The sequence below is a fragment of the Odontesthes bonariensis genome, chromosome 3 (assembly GCF_027942865.1).
Source record: "Odontesthes bonariensis isolate fOdoBon6 chromosome 3, fOdoBon6.hap1, whole genome shotgun sequence".
NCBI lineage: Eukaryota > Metazoa > Chordata > Actinopteri > Atheriniformes > Atherinopsidae > Odontesthes > Odontesthes bonariensis.
The window spans coordinates 34,709,191-34,731,210 of NC_134508.1; the positions used below are offsets into that span (position 1 = coordinate 34,709,191).

General features: G+C 41.9%; 1 pseudogene; it reads right to left on the reverse strand.

Moving 5' to 3' along the window:
* Positions 1-2,132: 2,132 nt before the first annotated feature.
* LOC142376971 (dynein axonemal heavy chain 8-like) overlaps positions 2,133-22,020 on the reverse strand; it is an 87,449-nt pseudogene continuing 67,561 nt past the window's right edge.

Genomic DNA, 22,020 nt, shown 5'->3' on the forward strand with positions numbered 1-22,020 from the left:
TGGGTCAAGGATTTCCTATCAGGCTGGAGAATCACGGTCAAAATTAATGAAGAGTTCAGCAGTGAATATACAGTGGAAAACGGCACTCCGCAAGGAAGCATTATCAGCCCGATATTGTTCCTGATCATGATTAATGATGTCTTTAAAGAGGTGCAGGAATCTGTCCATGTTGCTTTGTTTGCAGATGATGGTGCAATGTGGATAAGGGGCAGAAATGTTGATTTCATTGTGCGTAAAATGCAGCAGGCAGTAGACCATGTCCAAGCGTGGGCCCTTGAATGGGGATTTAGAATATCTATTGACAAAACTAAAACCTTGTTTTTTACTAGAAAGAACATTCCCATGGGTTTGAAGCTGAAGTTATCAGGCGCAGAACTAGAGAGAGTAAACTGTTTTAAATATCTAGGCCTGTGGTTAGATAAGAGATTAACTTGGTCTGTTCGCATGCAAAAAATGATTGAGAAATGTAAAAAGGTACTGAATGTCATGCGCTGTCTGAAAGGGGTGGACTGGGGAGCCAACAGGTCAGCCTTGAGAACGATATACATCAGCCTTATTAGGTCTGTATTTGACTATGGATGTGTCGTGTGGCTTACAGATCTGCATCTAAGACGCTCCGGGCAAAACTGGATGTTATTCAGCATAAAGCCGTAAGAACGCGTTGTGGAGCAATGAAGTCGACTCCTGTTAATGCTATACAGGTAGAGGTGGGGGAAATGCCACTGCATATAAGGAGAGATCAGCTGGCCTTAGTCTATTGGGCTAACCTCAGAGGGCAAAGGGAAGGCCACAGCAGTCTATCTGTGTGAACTCACTGCCAGGAGAAAGATAAACCAGGTAGAAGCTTTGGGTGGGTGGTTCCTCATAAGGCAGAGGCCTGCAGGCACTTACTCTGTGTGCAGCTGTCACATATTCAGTTGTACCACCATGGCTGTTAAAGGAACCTGTAATAGATTTAGCACTTCTAGAGTTGAAGAAGCAAGAGGAGTTCAGCAAAGAAATGGTTGAGTGCCATATCAGAGCTCAGTACAAGGATAAACTTGTGTGTTTTACAGACGCTTCAAAGTCACCTGACGGGAAAGTGGGTGTGGCATTTGTAGTACCAGAGCTTAAGATGTGCAAAAAAGAAAGGCTAAACAATGATCTTGCTGTATACACCGCAGAACTAGTAGCCATCCTCGCTGCTTTGACCTGGATAGAGGGGAATAGACCAAGGAATGTGTGAGTATGAGTGCTAATTGCCTCAGATTCTGCTTCTGCCCTGATGAGTATTCAGAGTACCATGTCGGAGTCCAGACAGGATATTGTTTTAGAAATTGCACAGATGGTAAATGGACTCATAAACTCAGGCACCAATATCAGCTTCCTATGGGTACCAGCACACGTTGGGTTACGAGGGAACGAGTTGGCGGATAAGTACGCAAAGAAAGCATGTGTGACCCCTGAGGTTACCTTAGAAGTAGCTTATAGCAAGTCAGAGATAAAGTCACTTGTCAAGACAAAGTCCAGGGAGATCTGGCAGAGTGAGTGGAGTGGTGCAGCTACTGGGAGAAAGTACTTTGCCATCCAAGGGGTGGTTGGTCATGCTAGACCAACAGCAAGACCCACCAAAGAGGAGGACATCATATCTAGGATGAGGTTTGGGCGTTCTGGTCTGAACAGTACGCTATTTGTTTTTAAAAAGCATGCTGATGGAAAGTGTAGTGTATGTGGTGCTACTGAGACCGTGGAGCATGTAATAGAGCAACGTGTCAGGTTTGACCAGGAGAGGCAGCACCTCATCCTAGGACTAGAGTCAGAAAGTGTGCAATTAAACATTAAAACAATACTACAGAAGAACTCAAGTGAGATGTGCTTTAAGTACCTTTTTCACTATCTAGAAGCCACATGACTGATTAGAAGGATATAATACCTTTTTTTAATTATTTATCTATTCTTATTTTTTTATATTTAGCTGAGATAGTTTTCGCCCAGACTCACACTCCATTTCAATAGGTGGCGGTAATGCTTCCAAAAGTTGTTTGCCAACTGCCAACAAAATAGAAGAAGAAGAAGGGCGAGGTGAGACCATAGACATCATATATGATCTCCATGGTAAGAAAAGAGCTGCTGGAGCCACCGGAGCTTTTACTTACTCACTGGCTCATTAACGTCCTTGTGATAAGTGGTAAGCCCTCAAAGCAAACTAATGTAATATTTTTATCACTTAAGTAGTTGATCAATGGCTCCATAGATGAGTCTCACATACATAGTCAACAAGTAATTCACCTAATCTGCAGAAAAAACGTTTATTTGTTTTTTGGACAACATTAAAAAGTAATACAGTTGTTTATTATTTGATGTCACAGAGCAGAGCAACCCCACGTAAGATCCAGTGGTCTGGTGACTGGACAGTAGGTAGCACCACTGCTGTGATGTAATTGAGGTCTGTGCGCCTTGGTTTCTTGTAGATGGGGCAGGCGTACAGCTTCGGATCCACAGGAGCATTGGATTTGATGGCAAACATGTGGATGACAGGCATGGGTGTGAAGAGTACTTTGGGTGAGGACTCGATGAGAGTGATGTTCTTTCTGTTCCAACCAGCCCCTTCCAGGAACAAACCATAGACATAAACCCCTTCCTGTAGAGGAAAGGCATTCAATAACAAAATAGCACACGGTTAAATTCCTTTCACATTTCCAGTGAGCAGAAAACACCCACTCACCGTTGGCGAGGCTGTGATCTCCTCCATTGACTTCTTCAGGACATTGTTGTTCAGTGTGACTGTGTCCAGAGCCCAGCCTTTGTTCGCCCTGGTTACTTCTTGTCTCATGGCTGTTAAAAAACCTGCAAACATTCAAGTAAACATTAGGTCTAATAACGTGTAACTTTAGCTGCTGGAAGTCTTTAAGACGTGTCAGCTCCATCATGCTCAAAACTTCAAGGTCTTAACCAGTAATGCAGCCAACTCAGTGTTTGACATTGTAAAAGGCCTCATTCCATCAAAACCACAAACTCACCCTGAGGGTTAAAGAAACCCGTCATCCAAAACGCTTTGGGCCTTCCTTGAAACACCCAACTGTAGAACTGTTTGTTTCTCTGGATAAGCTCGGTGTACCAAAAGCCCAGAGTGGAAGACTCCCAGGAGATCTTCCTCCACAGGCTGGGCACACGAGCGTCAAAAATATTGTCCAGAGCATCACGAAGGTTCTAGGAACAAAGTACATACCAGGAGTTTGAAAGCATTTTAAAGCCTCCTGAAAATCTAATCTAACTCTAACAGACAATCGTTGATGAAAAAACTGAGTAACAAACATACAGAGAAGTGCGTATCTTAAGAAGCAAATATGAAGCGATGTGCTGAGGAATCAGAAATCTTACATCACTCATTATTATTGTGCCATCAATGGCCAGCTTCAGGTCAGTCAGACTCAAGCGCACCACAGAGATGATCCTTTGCATTCGATCCACTTCCTGACGTAGGAAGATGTTCATTGGGTTAAGAGCTCCCATTGTCAACAGTCTGGCTCTGACCTGAACCCATCAAAGTTACAGAGTTTAGATTAAGAGAACGTGTACTTTGGCCTGTAAAAAACCTAATGATCCTACCAACTGACCTCATGTGGAATGTAATTAGCGGGCAGTTTGTCCAACATGTCCTCTGCCATTTTGTGGACGATGGACTCCCGAGTCTCTCCAGATCCCCCTCCACTTTCCTTGGGCTGAATATTTGTGATTGTGTCTAACACCTCAGCAGATGTGTTTGTCTGGTATCTGGTCAACATTCATTATAGAAGAGAAATGCAATAACCTCAGAGACTCTAAGTACAGTAAATACAACAAGACCGCTTTTAAAGCTGCAGTCGGCAGGTTTTCAAAATTGCGAGTCTAAAGTCGGAAAATTCAAACTGATACACTCTCAGGTCCCTCCCCCAACCTCTAACAAGCTCCGAATCGCCCCCCAAACCCCTCCCCCTCTGTGGACGAGGTTGTGCACGTGAGTTCACACCAGTGTGAGCGCACACAAGCTGGGGCAGACTCACGCTCAGCAGCGTGTGCACAAGCTGTGATTGACAGGTAGGATTCCTCCACCCTAACGTGATTGGTTAAAAACAGCCGGGAGCGCTCGGTTTTTGTAAGCATGATTACAGGCTTCAGAGGGAGCTACAGATTTCGTTATTTTTCCTAAACAGCCTATTTAATATTCTCCTTCCAGAATCCCATGACAGTTCAAGCTAATATGACTAAAAAAAAGTTGCCGACCGCAGCTTTAATGCCTCATCATGACGACACTCTCCTTACGTGATATCAGCATTAGCGTGCAGCCCCAGTGCTTGGGGTGAATCCTCAGTGGGTAAACTCTGAATGTTATCCATGTACTCTTCTATTGTCTTACACACCGCAATTTTGTAGCCCGTGTAAAAGCAAAATGTTGGGTCAAACATCTTCTTACTGAACCACACCTGTAATTAAGAACATTGAGCTTCACGTGTCGTATCAAATGTAATACAATGCAACATAAAACACCGGGAGTTGTAACACACGAATCAACAAAAAAACTGGGATTATTACACGAGCAAAACACTTCAACAGGCGTTTGTCATAGTCATCTGTGACCCTTCCTCCATATTGCACCTCAGCGAGCATGTATCGCAAGGTTATCCATGACACATCCTGTGGGGGGGGACACAAAGTAGTGAGTGAGGGAGGGAGGATGACATACAAATATTAAACCAGGGCTGCAAAACGCTCACCTTCTTGGGGCCGCAATCATCCAAGTGTCTTTCAACAAATTCAACACTTGCAGAGAAATCGGCCGAATTGAACTCGTAAGGTATGTTCCAACCTAAGGGTCCAAATTTACGTCGTTCCTTACAAAGCCAAAAAAAAAGAAAAGGTTACCATGTAAAATCAGAAAATCCCTGTGTTATTATGACGAACAGCCTTCCTTCTACTGGAGGAAAAAAGTCACAGACACGAGTTGATTTGTGCTACACTGGAAAATACAAACCACTCAAACTTCAAAAGGCTATAAAATAAACTAAAGCCAACACATTCTCAATATGGTAATGAGGTGGAAAATTTGCCTAATGCATTATTAAAATGGCACAATTGATTTCATTATCAATTATGAAATTAATAAGAAAAAAAAGGCTACCAAATTAAGTAGTGCCATTGTCAAGGTTACGGTACTTCTAAATATGGTTAGTTCACTCTGTTTCTCATATAACCTGTGCCAGGAGCAAAGCATGTATTCTTTTTTAATATTTCCTTTAAATAAAGTTCCACTATGACACGCGTGAACTTAGAATGCGCAGTACCTGCACAGCAGTGTGTAAAAAGGCCACACCGTACAGCAAAGGCTTCCACATGGGCAGGTTGCTGACTTCCAACTGGTTCTGTGAAATTCCTGCAAATGTTCGTTTCAAACCAGCACGTATTCCCTGGGGGGGGTCGTTGGTGAACTTGATGGAAGACTTAAAAGGTAAAGAGTGAGAGACAGTCTGTGCGTGTACAAAAACTTTTAACACCTTCCTTTTTATGACGATGTTGTCAAGTCTCACCTGTAGGAGTGTGATGGAGAACAGATCGTGTGGCTCTGTGGTGATCCACACCCTGAACGTGTCATGCATGCTCTCTGTAACTGTGATAGTTTCTAGCAGCTCATCCATAAACTGCAACCCCAGGTGACAGTTCTGCAGAAGGACCCAACCTCCCTGTACACATCCAGACACAAAAGCCACGGATCAGGTCAAACAGTCAGCCATTGCTGTTGAAAGCAAGAAGCAACACTCTAGCTTGCACATCAGGACAATCCAATACACTCCCACATGAAAGCATTCACCAGATGCCGTCACCTGCTGGAAGCTGCTTTACTTTGTGAACTTTCTATGAAACCATTTGCTTGTCCACATGCACGAGAGCCACTCCTGAGCCTTGTGGTCATATACGTTCGTTCCAACAACACAGTCAGCATTTATGATTACCGCCCTATGAGGGGTGCTTTCACAAATGCAGTTTGCATCTAGGCTTATAAATGGTATGTAATGTTTTAATACTGCCAGCTGGCATTTCTAAGCCCTGGCTGCAATGCTATTTATAAACTCTGATTTCCATTACAAATCCCACTCAGACATGGTCAATTCTGTGTGTATGGCCATTTGCAAACCACAACTGGCAATATTAACACTATCTAAAACATCAGATGAAAGATGACATCATTAGCTTTTCGATGCTATATCGATTTTACGTCTAAATGTTCCCCTTGCTCAGTATTCATTTATTTATCTTTTTAATGGCGGTCAAACTGTTAGCTGGTCTCAGAGTTCACAGGTTCCCTCCAGACCCTGAATTGAGGAGTTCTTGGTCAAAGAACTGGTACCAATCCTGGAACTGCCTCAGTTGGAAAGGCTTAACTCATGCATTATACTTCTTCAGTAACTTCTAAAAGCACCTCTGTCATTGATGTCTTGACCAGCTTCCTTGCATGCACCTCTTGTCCTTGTCCCATAGATATTGCTCTGCATTCTGTAAACCGAAACAGTGGGAGTATTTACATAGACATGAACATATAGAGTGCATTTAAATAGTGCTTTCCCCCCTGGTCTAATCCACCACTCAGGACTTTGCAGTACAAGCCACAGGCCTTTAACTATACTGTACATACAAAACATAATTATCTTTCTAACACAACATAACACACACACTTACACAAGGATGAAACATTACGGGCAATTAAGGGCCACGGATCAAACCACAGACCTTTCAATTAGTGGAATTTTAACAGCCACAATCAAATGAATTTATGCTCAGGAAAACAAATACATGAGCTGGATTGCCCAGTGAACACCCAAGGTGCCACTGCAAAGAGCACACAGCAACCAACATCCAGGATACAGTTGGTTACCACGGTCACAGGGACATCAATCACAAAATTTGGGTTTCATACCGTTCTAACTGAATCAAAAGTAGATAGCGTCGCAAGTTGGGAACTGGTCTGAATGTAAACACAATCAGACGTCAGGAGATTTTGGCATTACATCTTCAAAAGAAAATAAAAAAGTTCAGTAAAATAAAATAAAAAATGGGGCAGGACAGGGCAAACTCACCGAGATTAAGTTTCTTGGCAAGTGCTTCGATTTGTTCGGTGGGATCTGAGCCCATAGAAAGGAAGCAAATGAGGGGGGTGCGAGGATCACTTTCCTGCCAGGTGCTGTGAAGGTTCAAGAGGACAGGCTCAACGAATCTCATGCCCAAAGAGTCTCCCACATACTTTCTGGCCTGAGACAAGGTGCGATCAGGGCACCAAGACCTGTGAGAAAAAAAGCTTGTGAGGTGATTGCATTTTATAATATGGTGTATTCAAACATGTAATCAACATTCAAGTAGGAGGACCCAACCTTATCAGCAAAAGCTTATGGAAAACATCAAGAGAGTTGTATCCATCTGGAGTGACGCCTTCCTCTGGGGCATCAAGATTGAGCCATGCTTTCCAGTTTTTCCCATTTTGGGACACCTACAAACCATGTCAATACCAAAACTGATGACACTACAAGCAGATGAAGAATTCAGATGTACAGATCATTCGTGGATCTATGGCTTACCTGGTTTATAATGTTAGTGAACTGTGGCAGCTTGCTGAGTTCTACCAAGTTCAGCCACACCATATCCAGGATCCAGCTGAATGGCTTTGATGGACAGGTCTTCAGGTCAAGAGCTGCGCCACCTATTGTTTCATCAATTATGTTCAGAGATGTCAAGTCCAAAAGGCAATTCAACTTTTCCTGGGAATGATGCACACCTTACCTTTAATAAGAATCTGAAATTTGTTGTGTTGTATTCTGTTATTCTGTAAGTCAATCTTGAGGGCCAGCAGGAGTGTGAAGATGAACTTGTGGTTTTCATAAAGGCTTCTGACTGTGTATCGGAAAACCTCAAACGTCAGATATTCAATAATATTTGCAATCCGCTTCTGAGTTTTGGAGGCCTTCTCAGACCTGCAAAAGCGCATTAATTAAAAACAAAAAATCAGCATAAAAAAACGAGGGAGGCAAAGACACAGAGAACAAAGCATATTTGAAGAACACGACCACACCACAGCGTGGTTAAAGAAACATCTTTGTCAACCTATTGTTCTTTCCAGACCAATTTGTTGGTCATTAGAGGAAGTAATGGTTGGAATAGTTTCCGAGCTTTAATCTCAAACATCTTATGATAAGACTGTGCAGACATACTTCTTAAATCACGATAAAGCCATACCTTGCGAGTGACAGATCAAAGATTTTGAGGAACTGACCCAAGGAGGTCTGGTACATGATATTGACCATGCTCATCTCCGTGATGAGGAAGTACAATGTGCTTCCTCGAGAGGCAACTGGATGGTATTCTTCTTGAGCGACATTGATCTTTACTTCTGCTTCAGCTGCAACACTGAGCTTTGCACTAACTTCCGCAGCAGTTTGCTTAGTCGTGGTCAGAATGCCAATCATGGAGTCATCGTCAACCAAAGAACCTTTAACCAGACAAACAGACACACTTTCACTTTAGGAAAAAGAACAGGTATGACTGGAGAAACTGGCATTAGTCTACAACAGTAACTATAGGACCTTTAGTGCTGCTGAGTTTGTACAGCAAATTGTCTTCCAACTCCTGCATCTTTCTTTTATTAGCAGTTACATCCTCAATTAGTTTCAATCTTTCTGCTTCTAGCTCCTGTTGAGATGAGTGAAAAAAAACCAAGAGCCAGTCAATATCATATTCTTACACTGGAAAAACAGTTATCTAAAACAATCACAGATAAAGTTATATTTTTAAACCAAATGGGGAAAGCAAGCTGCGTTTCTGGAACAAATGGCACACTCACGTATTTTTCTTTGAGGATGACTCGGCCGAGCAGCTGGTTCTCCAGGCCCTTCATGTTTACAGTGAAATCAATAATGGATGTTTTTGCGCTGACCTCTGGAGTGTATGCTGGATTAGGCAGTTTGGTAGTTATATAGAGCTGGAACCCATCCATTACGTTTACCTCTTTGTCTCCTACTTTGACCTATAAAAAAACATTGAAGACAATTTTAAGAGTGTACACATTTTAAAGTTGTATTGGTAAATTTGAATGGACATGAAGGTTAAAAATACCTTGAAACTGGTCCCAGATTTGATAAAGTTTTTCTCGAGCACGTTGTCCAGGGCTGGGTCGAGCTCCTCAAATATATCCTCAATGAGCATTGGGCGTCCCATGGAAATACAATCTTCCAAATGTGTGCGAAAGAATTTGTGGTTGAGGGACGTGACCTGAACATGAAATCAGTTTACTTCTACGACATGCTTTACTTAAGCGTGTAATTAGGGTAAAAATGACACAAGTGAAAATCATTTGGCTATATACTTGAAGTTCGTTGGCCTCTTCCTTTTTCTTAATCCAAGCTTTTCCCTGAGTCTGTGGATCGATGAGGAGGGGATATCTTGTTGCTTTTGTGACGATGATGCCATTCTGAACTGACAAGTCATCTCCCGGGAGTCCCTGAAGGTTCCACTCACTTATCTTAAATATTAAAAATGATAGTCAATGGTTCAAATGATTTTTTTTTACTTTTCACAGGACTAGTATCAAATAAAAATAGGCTGGCATTGTTCTCACATTGGGAGCATCCACCAGGGCAGAAATGATGTTGAGATTTTCTGTAAAAGGGATTTTGTGCTTCCGGAGCTCCGCCTCCCAGATGTCCTTCAACAACATATCACGGAAACTCTGGTTGAATGGACCGCAGTACGACAAGAAGCCGGTGAGCTGGAGTACGTCACCCACAAGTCTGAAAACAAAGGCAGAAGCAGCTGGACTCATATAAAAGCCATTATCAAAACCTTTTAAATCTGTCCTTGAAGAACCAATCCTGAATTCTAGTAATGAACCTCTTTAAAGACTAACCCCCCTTGGAATATAACATTTTGATATTCAATTGCATTTCCTTTGTAACCTGCCTGTTTATTTGTGACTTAAATTCTTTGCGTTGCTCGATCCAGCGAGCTTTCTCTCCACTAAGTCCGTCAATAAGTGCAGATGCAGCCTGCATTTTATTCCTACACATCTCAGCATCATCCACCAATTCCTGAAAGACAAGACGCCTGTGTCAGCTACAATCTCTAGATTTAAGTCAACGCAGTCGTGACATTTTTCAAAAGGGTGCGTCACACCTGTTTCTCTTTCATTGCAGCGTCGCATTTGGCCTTGACTTTGTCAAACTCTGCTTGCTTTTCAGCCAGCTGAGTCTCTGCCGCGCACAGCTCGTTATTAGCCACAGTTAGACGGTTCTCTTGAATGGCAAGGTTGGCCTGGAAACAAACAATGCAGTTATACTGTAGCATAAAAAGGCTTTGGGCTAAAAATGAGGTTAAATCACCTATTTACCTAAAATGGATTCAAACAGGCTGAGAATAGAGAGTTTTAAATGGCATTATTGGAGAAGAATAGCCGCCTACGACAAATCTAAAATGAAAAAGAAAAAAAAAAAAACAGTCGCCAACATGATGAACTTTAACTTTACCTTGAGTGGCAACACTTCTTTGTTGATGGCAAAGAATGAGGCCATAGCACGAGTCCATGCGAGCAGACCAGCTACACTACCACACACTTTCTTGGCATTTTCCATGGTGTAATCCTCCATGTCAAAGTAAGGCTGCAGTAGTTCCACAGTTTCCTCGTTAATGCTGTCCTTTGGGAACTGCTGGAGGCTTGTCAAGAAACCAGAGCCACTCATAAGCTGAAAAGGACAAAACAAATGAATTCATGCAAATGCCATTTGTGAGGAAGAACACGCCGCTCAGTTTTGCACTCAGAGCAGAATTATCCAGCTGCCATCTTTTCATCCCCATCCATCTTCAACTTTAAATCGTGCTGCATTCGCTTTAACCCAAAAGCCAGATGTCAAGACTAATTTGTTCTTGCTTTTTGTTTAGTTAAGTTTACTTAAGAAATCAATTTGATAATAATCCAACTTCTTACAGGCCTTCTTTCATTTCATGAGCTTTCAGGCTACCTACTGTACCTTCTCACATATTAATGCACTTTAAGGGTTTTTAGGTGTGAATTGTGTCCAAATTTACATTTGCATGGAAGCATCAAAGCTGTAGAACAAATCTCAAAAAAGGCACACCCTGCAGAAGAGAGGAGCAGAGTTGAGTCCGCTGGCTCACTCCACCTCCTAAAACTAATACTGAAAAAAAGGCCTGCAAATGTGGGCTTGAAAAGAGCTGCTGTGTTATATCTCTGTAGTATTTCAACCAAACATGACACATTTAAGACCTCAGGGCACAATGTGTCTCCTTTAATATATGAGTGGAATTCATATATTTATCATTTGCAACAACTGAATTTTTAGAAAAAGGAAATTTGTTACCTTCAGTGCTTCTGACCATGATGGTTTAAGACAGCTTCGTTCTGGATCACATGTAACAGGGTCTAACTTTTTGTTAAATAAAATCAGACAGCAGTCCATGATCCTCATGACCAGGTGTGGAGGCTTGGCCAATTTTCTCACTGTGGCAATGTCAGCTGGCTTGATGGTCTGTGGAGTTTTTAAGTATATCATGTAACATATCGTAGAATGCACGGTGTAAATATCTTCAAATAAGTCAGAGATATCTCACATTCAGTGCAGCTGTAGCTTCTTCTAAAGCTGGCCTGGCAGCCTCCAGCTTTTCCTCAGCTATAGCTTTCTCATACTCTATTCCATCCACAATTTTCTGGGCTCTGTCCTTCACAACTTGGACCTCATTCTTCACAATGGTTGCAGCTTTAGCACTGACTGTCACCTCTGCCAGCACCTTGGTGAATGCAAAAATAAACATCTCATGCCTTCAAATGCATCATACGCGTGCGTCCATGGTGTTGAGCTTTCAAACAGCTTTTCAGAAATGACAAAACCTCTGTCAGCTATTCACATCAAACCAGAAGCTAATTTCCACAATGAACCTATGAATAAACTGATTCTGCTACCTCACTATGTACAGAACTCAAATTGTTCTTAATTTTATGGTTTTACATTACTGTGGAAGTACTGATTGGAGGAAAGTTGCTCATAAACATCCATCCATCATCAATCTTATCTGCAGGTCACAGGAGCTTGGACGTATCTGATTTACCTTGTCAGCTTTGGCAGATGCAATAGCGAGCTCTTTTTCCTTTACTTCAAGATCTTTTGATAATTGAGCCACCGACTTACTGGCCTCCATCAGTTTGTCCAACCCTGGAAATCAGTAACATCTGGTGTAATCTTTTACAGGAGTAGACCATACAAAATCCTCCATAAAGTACACAATCTTTATAAAGACACAACTGCCTTCCTGTTCAAATTCCTTACCAACATTCATGCGCTCTGCCAAAGTGTTGATATAGTTGTGCTTTTCGGCATATAATGTTTTGTAACCATTTATAAAAGAAAGGTAAGATTTAGGGGTGACGTGAGCTCGTCTTCGAAACCTGAGAGATGAACAACATACAGCGTTAGGACTGTGTTTGATAGCGTATGTTTCTGAACAAATTGGATTTGTGTAAATGTGATACCTTTCAAAGTAACTTTCACATGTTTCAGATACTTTGTGATGATAAGTTCCCATGGTGGTCATCACTGAAGTCTTCACATCAGCTGGACAAACCATGTGAAACTTAGATAAGAAATAGGTGGACACAGCAACCAGAGCCTCATTGGGCCAAGGGGTGAACCAGTCCATTGTGCAGCCGGAAATCAAGCCCGGAAACTTCAGACATCTGGAGCGAAACTTCTGCCCCACCTTTAAACAAGAGTAGAGTAAAACTCCAATGAAAAGGTTCATTTATGGAGGTAGTTATGGGTGTAAGTGTATATATAATGTCACTGTTGAGCATCTAAACATGCTGTGAATAAAAAGAGATTTGGAATAAAAGTAGCAAAAGTTTGGGCGGTTGCTTTTGGGTATAAACAGAAAATATACAAAGTTTCAACTTACCGGTGAGAAGCACAGAACAACGTGTAAATTCTTCCTAAACCGAGATATAAAGTAGTCATAAAGATTGTCAAAAGTTGGTGGAATTCGAGGAAACTCCTTTTTCATAACTGGGATCAGGTTCTGGGTGATCTCTTGCATCTCATCTTTTGCAAAAAGATTGGAGACCTGAAACGATTACAACATGGTCAGGACCAGCGAAGCTTTTCCTTTGAGACGTTACATTCTGCCCCACCTCTTTGTTTCAGTCATACAGGACCAATTCCAGTCCGTTTCAATTAGACTGAAGATTCCAGTGTTCAGTTACACAATCAGCAGATATTCAGATACGCCTTTATACCTTTATGAGATCTCACCTCTCCAGAAGAGAGAATATTGTTGAGGTACTCGAGGAAAGCCTCATCCTTGATTTCGTTGTCTGTAAAGACGAAGGTGATGCCTTTGCCCTCAGCCCCCGCTGTGTTATACAACAGTTTCAGGTCATCCATGAAATTACTCATGTTGTATGTTCTAAGTAAGGAAAAATAAACACCACATAATTGGAAAGAAGGCCCAGCATTTCACTTTCAGTGCAAATGCAACTACAAACAGCTCATGGCTTCATAGGACACTCATTCTTGTATTTTAAAGGTAGGGTAGGAGATCCTGGATTTTGGGTCCAGCGAAGCTGCATTTTGAAAATACACAGGTAAAAAGTCCCAACCCTTTTCTTCACTTTCCCCCCGAAGGCACGCCTCTAGAGTACATGAACGCGCACGAGCAAGAAGGTGCACGAGCGCTGTTCTGACAGCAAGCATCGATTGTTGCCGTATTTAGTATTTAGTATTTAGTTTATGCTAACTATACGTTTAATAATGCTAGGTGCTAGCCAAGCTGGCTCTAGTTTAGCTTCCTGCCAAGCTTCTGGACGTGTAATTCGTTCACGGAGCAGGGTACGCGCACAGGTGGGGGGGGGGAAGCAGATTGCAGGTGATAGACGGCATCAGAATCCAATCATTGTGAACGGTCCGTTCACAATGATTGCATACTGTTTTTCCTAGATTGTACGTTCTAGAGGCCACTAAAAATTTTCATATTTGTGTCAAAACTTTTAATTAATTGGTTGCAATGGGGGTGTGAAGAGTATTTCAAGCAATATGTAAAAAAATGTTCCAGAAAAAGATCCCCTACCCCGCCTTTAATAGGTACGTTTATCGAATTGAACTTTTTATTTGTTTCCTACTTTTAAGGATAAAATTAATTGCAGTTAATTAGGGCTGATCTTAGTACTGTATTCATGTGCTTGACCAATCACCCGAGACCCTGGAAGAACGTCTATAGTAGGAGCTCACAGTTTATAGAACTCCTTCTGTGGCGTCTTTAATTTCTACTTTGGAGCGGGAGCTTTCCCAGCATAACGGAGACATGAAGGTGACGTGATAGGTCCAGATGAGGTAAGTGTACAGTGACTGGTTGAAGGTATGAACACACCACTGGAACCACTACTATCAAAGGGAAGTAAAAAAAACTAAAACAAACAAACCTATTTAAAACATTGCCTATAAGCAATATATAATAAGAAATTATTGTATTATTATTATTTTTTTGAAACAGAGGAATGGACTTAAAGTGACACCTAGGGCCGACTGAGACAGGTTTGCAGGTTATATCACTTGAATGCAAGCAGAAAAAAAGCCCCTGATGGTTCATTGTCCTTTGGGGAGCGCCTCTAACCCTCAGAGAGCCCCAAGAACAGTTTGATCAGTGTGATTAAAGTCCCTACAAACAGAGCTCTCACAACTATGACTCATCTCACTTGGTTAATGTGATCTGGAAGATGCTGTATCCAGCTATGTATGAGGCCAGGCGCGTCAGACTCTGTTTTCCTGATCCTCCCACTCCCACAAGCAGGGCATTTCCATTGTCAGTGCGAATGATTCGTGAGACCTAAAGAGGAGCAAATCTAAAAAGAATCAGTATTATATCTAGCCTAGTCTACAAGAAATGCATCAGCTATACTCGCTTCAGGTGTCACCTTGACAAGATGAGTCATTGCGTCTTTGAAGAAAACCAGATCCAGGGTGGAGCCCCTTACTACCTCATTGTGCTGAGCTTGATACATCACAAGCTTATCTGATAAGAACTGAAAATCTGGCACCTGAAACAAGTTGTTCATACAGATTATGGTGACAGTTTCCTCCATCAACTTACTACCATGAAACTATCAAGCGCTGATGTACGAATTCAGATTTCACACCAGTTCATAGATCTTAGGGGCATCAAAACAGGCATCATCGTCTTCCTCTCCAGTTGGCTCAGGTGCATCTCGGAGGAAGTCCACAAAATACGGCTCAGAATGAAGCTCTTGAACGAGGTTTGGGTCAACGTGCTCTTGGATGACACGACATACAGCCTTCTCAAACCAATCTCTGTCCTCAGAGCAAATAAACCTGCAACAAAGCAAAGTCTTAGAGTAATGCTTTCTTCCAACTTTTTGTTTTTTAACTTAAAAAAGGATTTTACCTGTCTGCTATCACCCTTGTACATTCACACTTGAAAAGAGCCAATAGGGTGGAGATGTCACCACACTCCTCTGCCTTAACGTTTAACATTCCCTGCCAGATCCTGGACAAGTCCCTCAAATTGAAAATGTAGTGGAACTTTGATGGTGTTGGAAGCATTTTGACCTTCAATGTGGTGTCATAAAACAAGTTAACAAACTTATCAATACCATATACCTATAATCAATTCCTATTATAAACTTCTCATCATATTCCAGGTAAGTACCTTTGTCCACTGCCAAACGATCCTCCCAGCAGACACTAGACATTTAACCATTGATGATATGCTTGGCTGGAATGCCCTGCATTCATGGAAATATCCAGAGCCAATCACACCTGCACAAAAAGAACATGAAGAAACCGTTAACTGTAAAATGAAAACTACAGTAATGGAAGCAGAACAAATGTGATTATTTTAGACCAACCTACCAAAGATCTTATCAATGGAGGTGTTGGCTGGCAGAGTGCAGTTGAAGACTGTAAACTGTCTCTTCAGTCTTTGTGGGATGTCATTTCTACCCCCACCAGGGTGGATCATGGCAGCCAGAATCTGTGCATCCTCAATCGTGGTGAAATCTCCTGGTTTATCCAGATTGTACATGCCAGTCATTTCCATCATCTGGCGGACTATCTCATTTGTGATCTGGTTGGATAGCCACATAAAGTAACTCATCAGATTAAAGCGACAGATAGACAGACAGATGTTCATTAAAAAAAAAAAAGAAAGCAACACCTGATCTCCCCATTCGTTGACAATAGGCATATTTATGTCATCGATGAAGATGGTCATCCTGCGTCCTCCTGGGGGTCCATAGGTGCTGCCAATCCTTTTCTCAATGTAACTTTCCACTGATCGCTGTGTACGAAGAAAGTTTTTGCAAACATGAACCAATGTAGGACTGTAAAAATTCAAGCACAAAAAACATTTTAAAATATCTTTTACCTGATACATCAAGGGCTCTGTGGCAGATGAGAAGTTCAGTGATTTGAACAGATCCGTCTCAGGATCGTATTTCTTTGCATAGCCTTTGATCATCACTGTCTTCGCTGTCCCTTGTTCACCAATAAGCAGTACGGCCTGTACATATAAAACATTTAGAGTTTAGACAAAAAGTAACATATTTTTAAGTATAAACATTATCTAAATATTCTTTTAAAAACCACAAGATCACCTTGTGTTGTTTGGCAATAGTCTCCAGCAAGAAAGAGGTTCTTGTGTTATCCACATTTGGAACAAGAATGGAGGTGTAGTCAGGCACATGGTCAGTTGGATAGACATATTCCTCCACAAGATTGTTCCAGTGACACCATTCACCTAAAACAAAAGTCGCCATTCTTTTTAGTCACATATAAACCCATTCTCATCCCATCGTTGTCAAAGCTGGCGATGTGCTGAACGTATGCACAATGGGTCCTTTCATGTCTGTGCTGTGGCGCACCACTCGAGGCAGTATCAGACATCTAAAGCAAATATTTCTAATACATCTTATTTCACAACAATTAACAACATATAACTGATACTAAAGATTACTCTCAGGTGGGTATATGCAGTGCGAAGGGGTCTTAACAAAATCTCCGAATCTGATGCCTCTGAAATGAGACCAGATTCTGTAAACCCTGTTGAGGGTAGCAGGAGGCTGAAGCCTTTAACAGCTGCTATTGGTTAAGAAGGCAGGGACGCTAGAGCGTCCAACACAAGACTAATACAGAGACGGACAATCAGACACTCGCAACTACAGTGTAAGCCATGCAGATACAGGGAGGGCACACAAACCCCGCAATAATACCCTTTTTGCTGTGAAGTGCTAACTTAACCACCATGCCACCACATTCAAATGCTTGTTCACTTTAAACTATACAAAAAAAACATCAAATTGATGCTCTTTTACGTGTCAAATAACTGTACCGTTTGTGTTGACCATGTACTCAAATATAGTCTCTCCCGGCTTGGTTTGAGGCACATCAATTTCGCTTTCATGACCTCTCATGAAGACCTCCAGCTTGTCTCTGTCCTCTAATTCTAAAAGAGCTCCCAGACTCCACATCAGGCAAAAGACAAAGAGGCGCTCAAGGTGCTTGCTTCCAGCAAAGCCCTCTGTCTCCTTGGTTGGGAGGAGGCCCTCCAGCAGATTGACGGACTGAAGAAGGAACATAGTCAAACAATTCAGGCTTCGAGGCATCATCTGATTCTGTTTTTATTCTCAGTCTTTTTTTTTTTTTAAATACACACCTGTATTATGTAGTTACACTCCAAAAGCTCCATTTTGGGTTTAAGGTTTTGCCTCATATACATGTAAACATCCTCAAATGTCTTTTCATATAAACCGATGATGCTCTCTGCCTCTCTAGCAGGGCGCTTCTTGGCCCATCCCTGCAATACAAAAGCCAAGTTCTATCTAAGCACTGCTTACAAAGCATTGTTCTTTTTCAGGAAAAAAAAAGTCTTCAACACTTAGATATCACAAAAGTACCTGGAGGATGGGTAGCCAGCTGAGAGCTGAGGAGCTTATAAAAACCATTCCCACACGGGACACAGTAGCAGGGGAGGCATTATCCATGTTGTGCACCTCAAACACCAACTTGCAGGATGGTGACATGACGATGCGGTCACCATTAGCCAGGGTCAGTGTTTTGTTATCATCCAGGACTGAGTTGAGGTTCTCGATCCATATTGCATCAACGGGACCATCCAGCACAATCCAGATGACTTCCCCTGAAGAGTAAACCCGTCGAAGCAATTAAATGTTTGAGTTCTCCGGCAGCCTCTGGCACTTTGTCAGTCACTAATGAGCCGCTGTCCCACTACTGGATCAAAAGTGGGCGAGCCAGTGTGTGCCAAGGACAACAGCATCTCCACTGTCATTCCCAGAACTTAAAAGGGGCCTGTTTTGGGGTCCCGTAGGAACAGGAGCCTGGGATTTGCCCCAGCTGCTACCCTCGGACCAGACAAGGCTAAGTGTAGTTCCGTATGCGGTGGTGTCAATCTGAAAGGTGGGTTTACATGTCAGGGACGAGGTGCTTACGACCAAGGCAGCTCGGCGGGTCACCGTTTTGTTTTGTTGTGTTTTGTTTACAACGCACTGTGCAGTAAACCATACTGGCTGTCTCATGTGACGTCTCATATTTTAGCTCTAAATATGCATGAACTGGCATCTATAGCTTAAGAAAAGTGCTCAGCTTCTGAGCTGACATTTTCATTGTCTTGTTGAAGCCGGGCAGTAATATCGTGCAGATGCAGTATTTAGCATCACATTAAAATTGCAACAACCTTTATATTGTGTTATACTGAATGTAATATGATAAAAATGTCTAAAGTACAATACTATGTATTGCTTAGATATTATTTAATACAATACCGTTTTCATTTGGACAGTTTTATATTTTTTCTTAGGATCTCATCTGTATTAATCACAAACACTTTCTTAGCTTAGATGTTGACAAAATGTTGGAATTACCCTTCTTAGCTTTGAGTGACCTCCGCCACAGTGTGGAAAAGATTCCATCAGTCCAATCATTAGTTGCTGCATCCAGACGACCAAACATCTGCGGAGCAGTGATTGCTTTGGGGTTCATGCGCATCTCTCTGTGTGGGGTTCCACATTCACTCAGTGATCTCATAAGAACGTTGATAACCGAGGTCTTCCCGGCCCCACTTGGGCCTAAAGTCATCAGCCCATGGCGCACTCGAGAAGACTCATAAAGCTGACCCAGACAGCAACAGTGATATACCAGTAAGAAAAGTACTTTCCAAAAGCTAACTTTATAATAATTATGCTAAACAACAATTTTAAGGCACCTGAACAAGCTTGAGGTTCCACGGTGGGTGGTTAACGAGACCGGCAAGCTCAACTTGATTAGCAACAGCAGCTTGAAGTTCAGTATATGTGCTGTTGTCCTGCTGGATACCAGGGAACAGGTCATTGATAAGACTAAGGAAGAGGGGCTCATCCTCATCCACCTGAAACACACAGATGGATTTTTTTATTCACAGCACTGTATCCAGTGTACAGAGTATACTTTCACACCCACAATTCAATACAATTCAATATATCACAGCTGTTGGTAAGAACTAAGTTTGTGTGATACCAGTTTGGACAGATTCATGTCACGAAGCACTCTCATGACAGTGCTGGACTCAGTGTCATCAGGTCGAGCTCTTTTACACGCCCCAAGTGTTCTCAACACAGACAGGATGTTCCTTAGTCCAAAGTCATAGTGGACCTGTCAAATAGCAGAGGTTATATGTCAGTAGTTCAATAACCAAACAAAATAGGAATTATGAAATGCTAACAAGATTCTCACCTGTTTTGTGAGTTGCTCCTCACAAAGTTTGTAAAGAACAAAGAATTTCTGTGCTAAGTTAACATTCTCATTGAATCCACAACTGGCTAGTTTGACTCTCATTATAATCTGTCGGAGACAAAAGTGTAGAGGGATGTGTTAGGACCACAGCAAAAAGAAAAACGTTTCTCTCCACAGAAAGAAGCCTTGACCCACCTGCCTGTCTGGCACCATCATGGACACTGTCCTGAACTGCACTTTTAGATTTTCAGGAAGTTCCTGACGGCCTGCATATCCTGGATTCTAGATACAGAGGCATGACATATCTTTGTATATACTGTATATCTAATGTTTTCCATCTAGTTTCAAGGAGTTTCTTTTAATAGGACTGTGTGTTTCCATGTCTTACCATGGTGATAAACAGGCCGAACTCTGGATTCAAGTTCACGCAGTCTCCGTCCGTAAAAATGAAAGTGCTTCTGTGTTTCTTTCGTGATGTCAGAACAATTGAGATCTGCTGAGCAGCAACGGAAAGCACTGGCAGGTCGATTCTGTTGAACTCATCGAAGCAGCCCCAGGACCCTGACTGTGCAAGGCCTGGAAAATAAAAACACAATAGGACATCACATAAATGAAACTGTACACCACTGCTCGATGACTTGTTTCATTGCCTAATGTACCTTTATATATCCTGCCGAGTCCTCTGAAGTCCATTTGGTCCGAGCAGTTGAAGACCACAACGTACTTGCCAAGGCAACGACCCATGTCTTTGGTGGTTTCAGTCTTACCGGTGCCGGCTGGCCCAGCAGGAGCTCCTCCCATACTCATGCCCAGAGCCTGGGCCAGTGTGATATAACACCTTTGTAGAAAAAAAAACTGTTCTTGAATGCAACATAGGAATTAAAACCTACAAGCAAAGTTGACTTATTACAGCAAGTTGCTTATAAAAATCAATTTTCTCTTTTCTTGCCTGTCAGTCAGAGGGGTGATGACCAGCCGATCAGTACAGCCTAAGAACTCGTTCTGATAGATGAAGTCGACATTAGTTATGGATACAATGACTTTGTCCAGATCCTCCTTGAAGTAAAATCTGCTCTGCTTCAGCCATTCAAAGTCGCTGATACATTTCACACGCTTCTTTACCTGCAAACAAAGCGGAGCTTAACTCAAGTGTTTTACAGAAAGAAAAGAACAGACATTTACTGAAGAAAAAAACCTTACCAGGTCATTAAAAATGTCACTCTGGTGCACATGAATTGTGACAAGTGTTTCATATTTGACTCTGTCAAATTTGCTCAGGTCATAGGTGGTTTGTTTAATGAGCATGCTGAGTAGGTTGTGAAACCTCTTTTTCGTAAGAGGCATGATCTCCTTCTTATCGGCAGCGATTCTTAGGGCCACTTCAGAATCTCTTGTCCAAAGCATCTGGATTCCTAACAAGCCCACCTTAAAACAGACAAGGCAGAATAAAATGAATCTTGGGAACTCTATGAATATAGAAATCAATTATGATACCATTGTATCTCTCAAAACTACGGAAGCCCAGAGCGGACGTGGTACGTATAAACTTTTTTTTTGATGGTTTTCTCCAGATAACGAGATAATTATCTCGTTATCTGGAGAAAACGATTATTGTTTTCTGGAAATGATCGAAAACCATCAAACAAAAGTTTATACGTACCACGTCCGCTCTGGGCTTCCGTACAAAACTCCAAAGATATTCACACTTGTTATTTAAAAAACTTTTTTCCACAAAGGAGGAAAGTTGTGTCATAGATTTAGTACAAGACTGAAGCTGTGGAGAAAATCTATAACAAAAGCAAATATCACACAGTACAACCTGCTGGAGGTGCAAGCCATGGCGACCTGATAGATACTGGCTTGCATTAGAAATCAACCTGCTAAATGTATTTCCAAGCGGCCACAATGTTGTCTACTCACCTGTGCTTGATATTTGTCAAGGAAAGTGAGAAGGTCAAAGTCTTCATCGTTTATCTCTAGATCTGAAGCTCTGATGATGGAGTGTAAGGAGGCTTGCTGTTGCAGCAACAGCTCTCCAAGCCAGAGCTCCACAGCTCCCTGCGCCATGACACATTTGTCCAGCTGAAAGCAGAAATACACGTTTATCAAACTGCAATTATCAAAGACTTCTAAAAACCGAAGAATTGATACACCCAAGCAATGTTACAGATTAAACTACCAAAGATTAGAAATCTTTTTTTTTTTTTTTTCCATTTACACA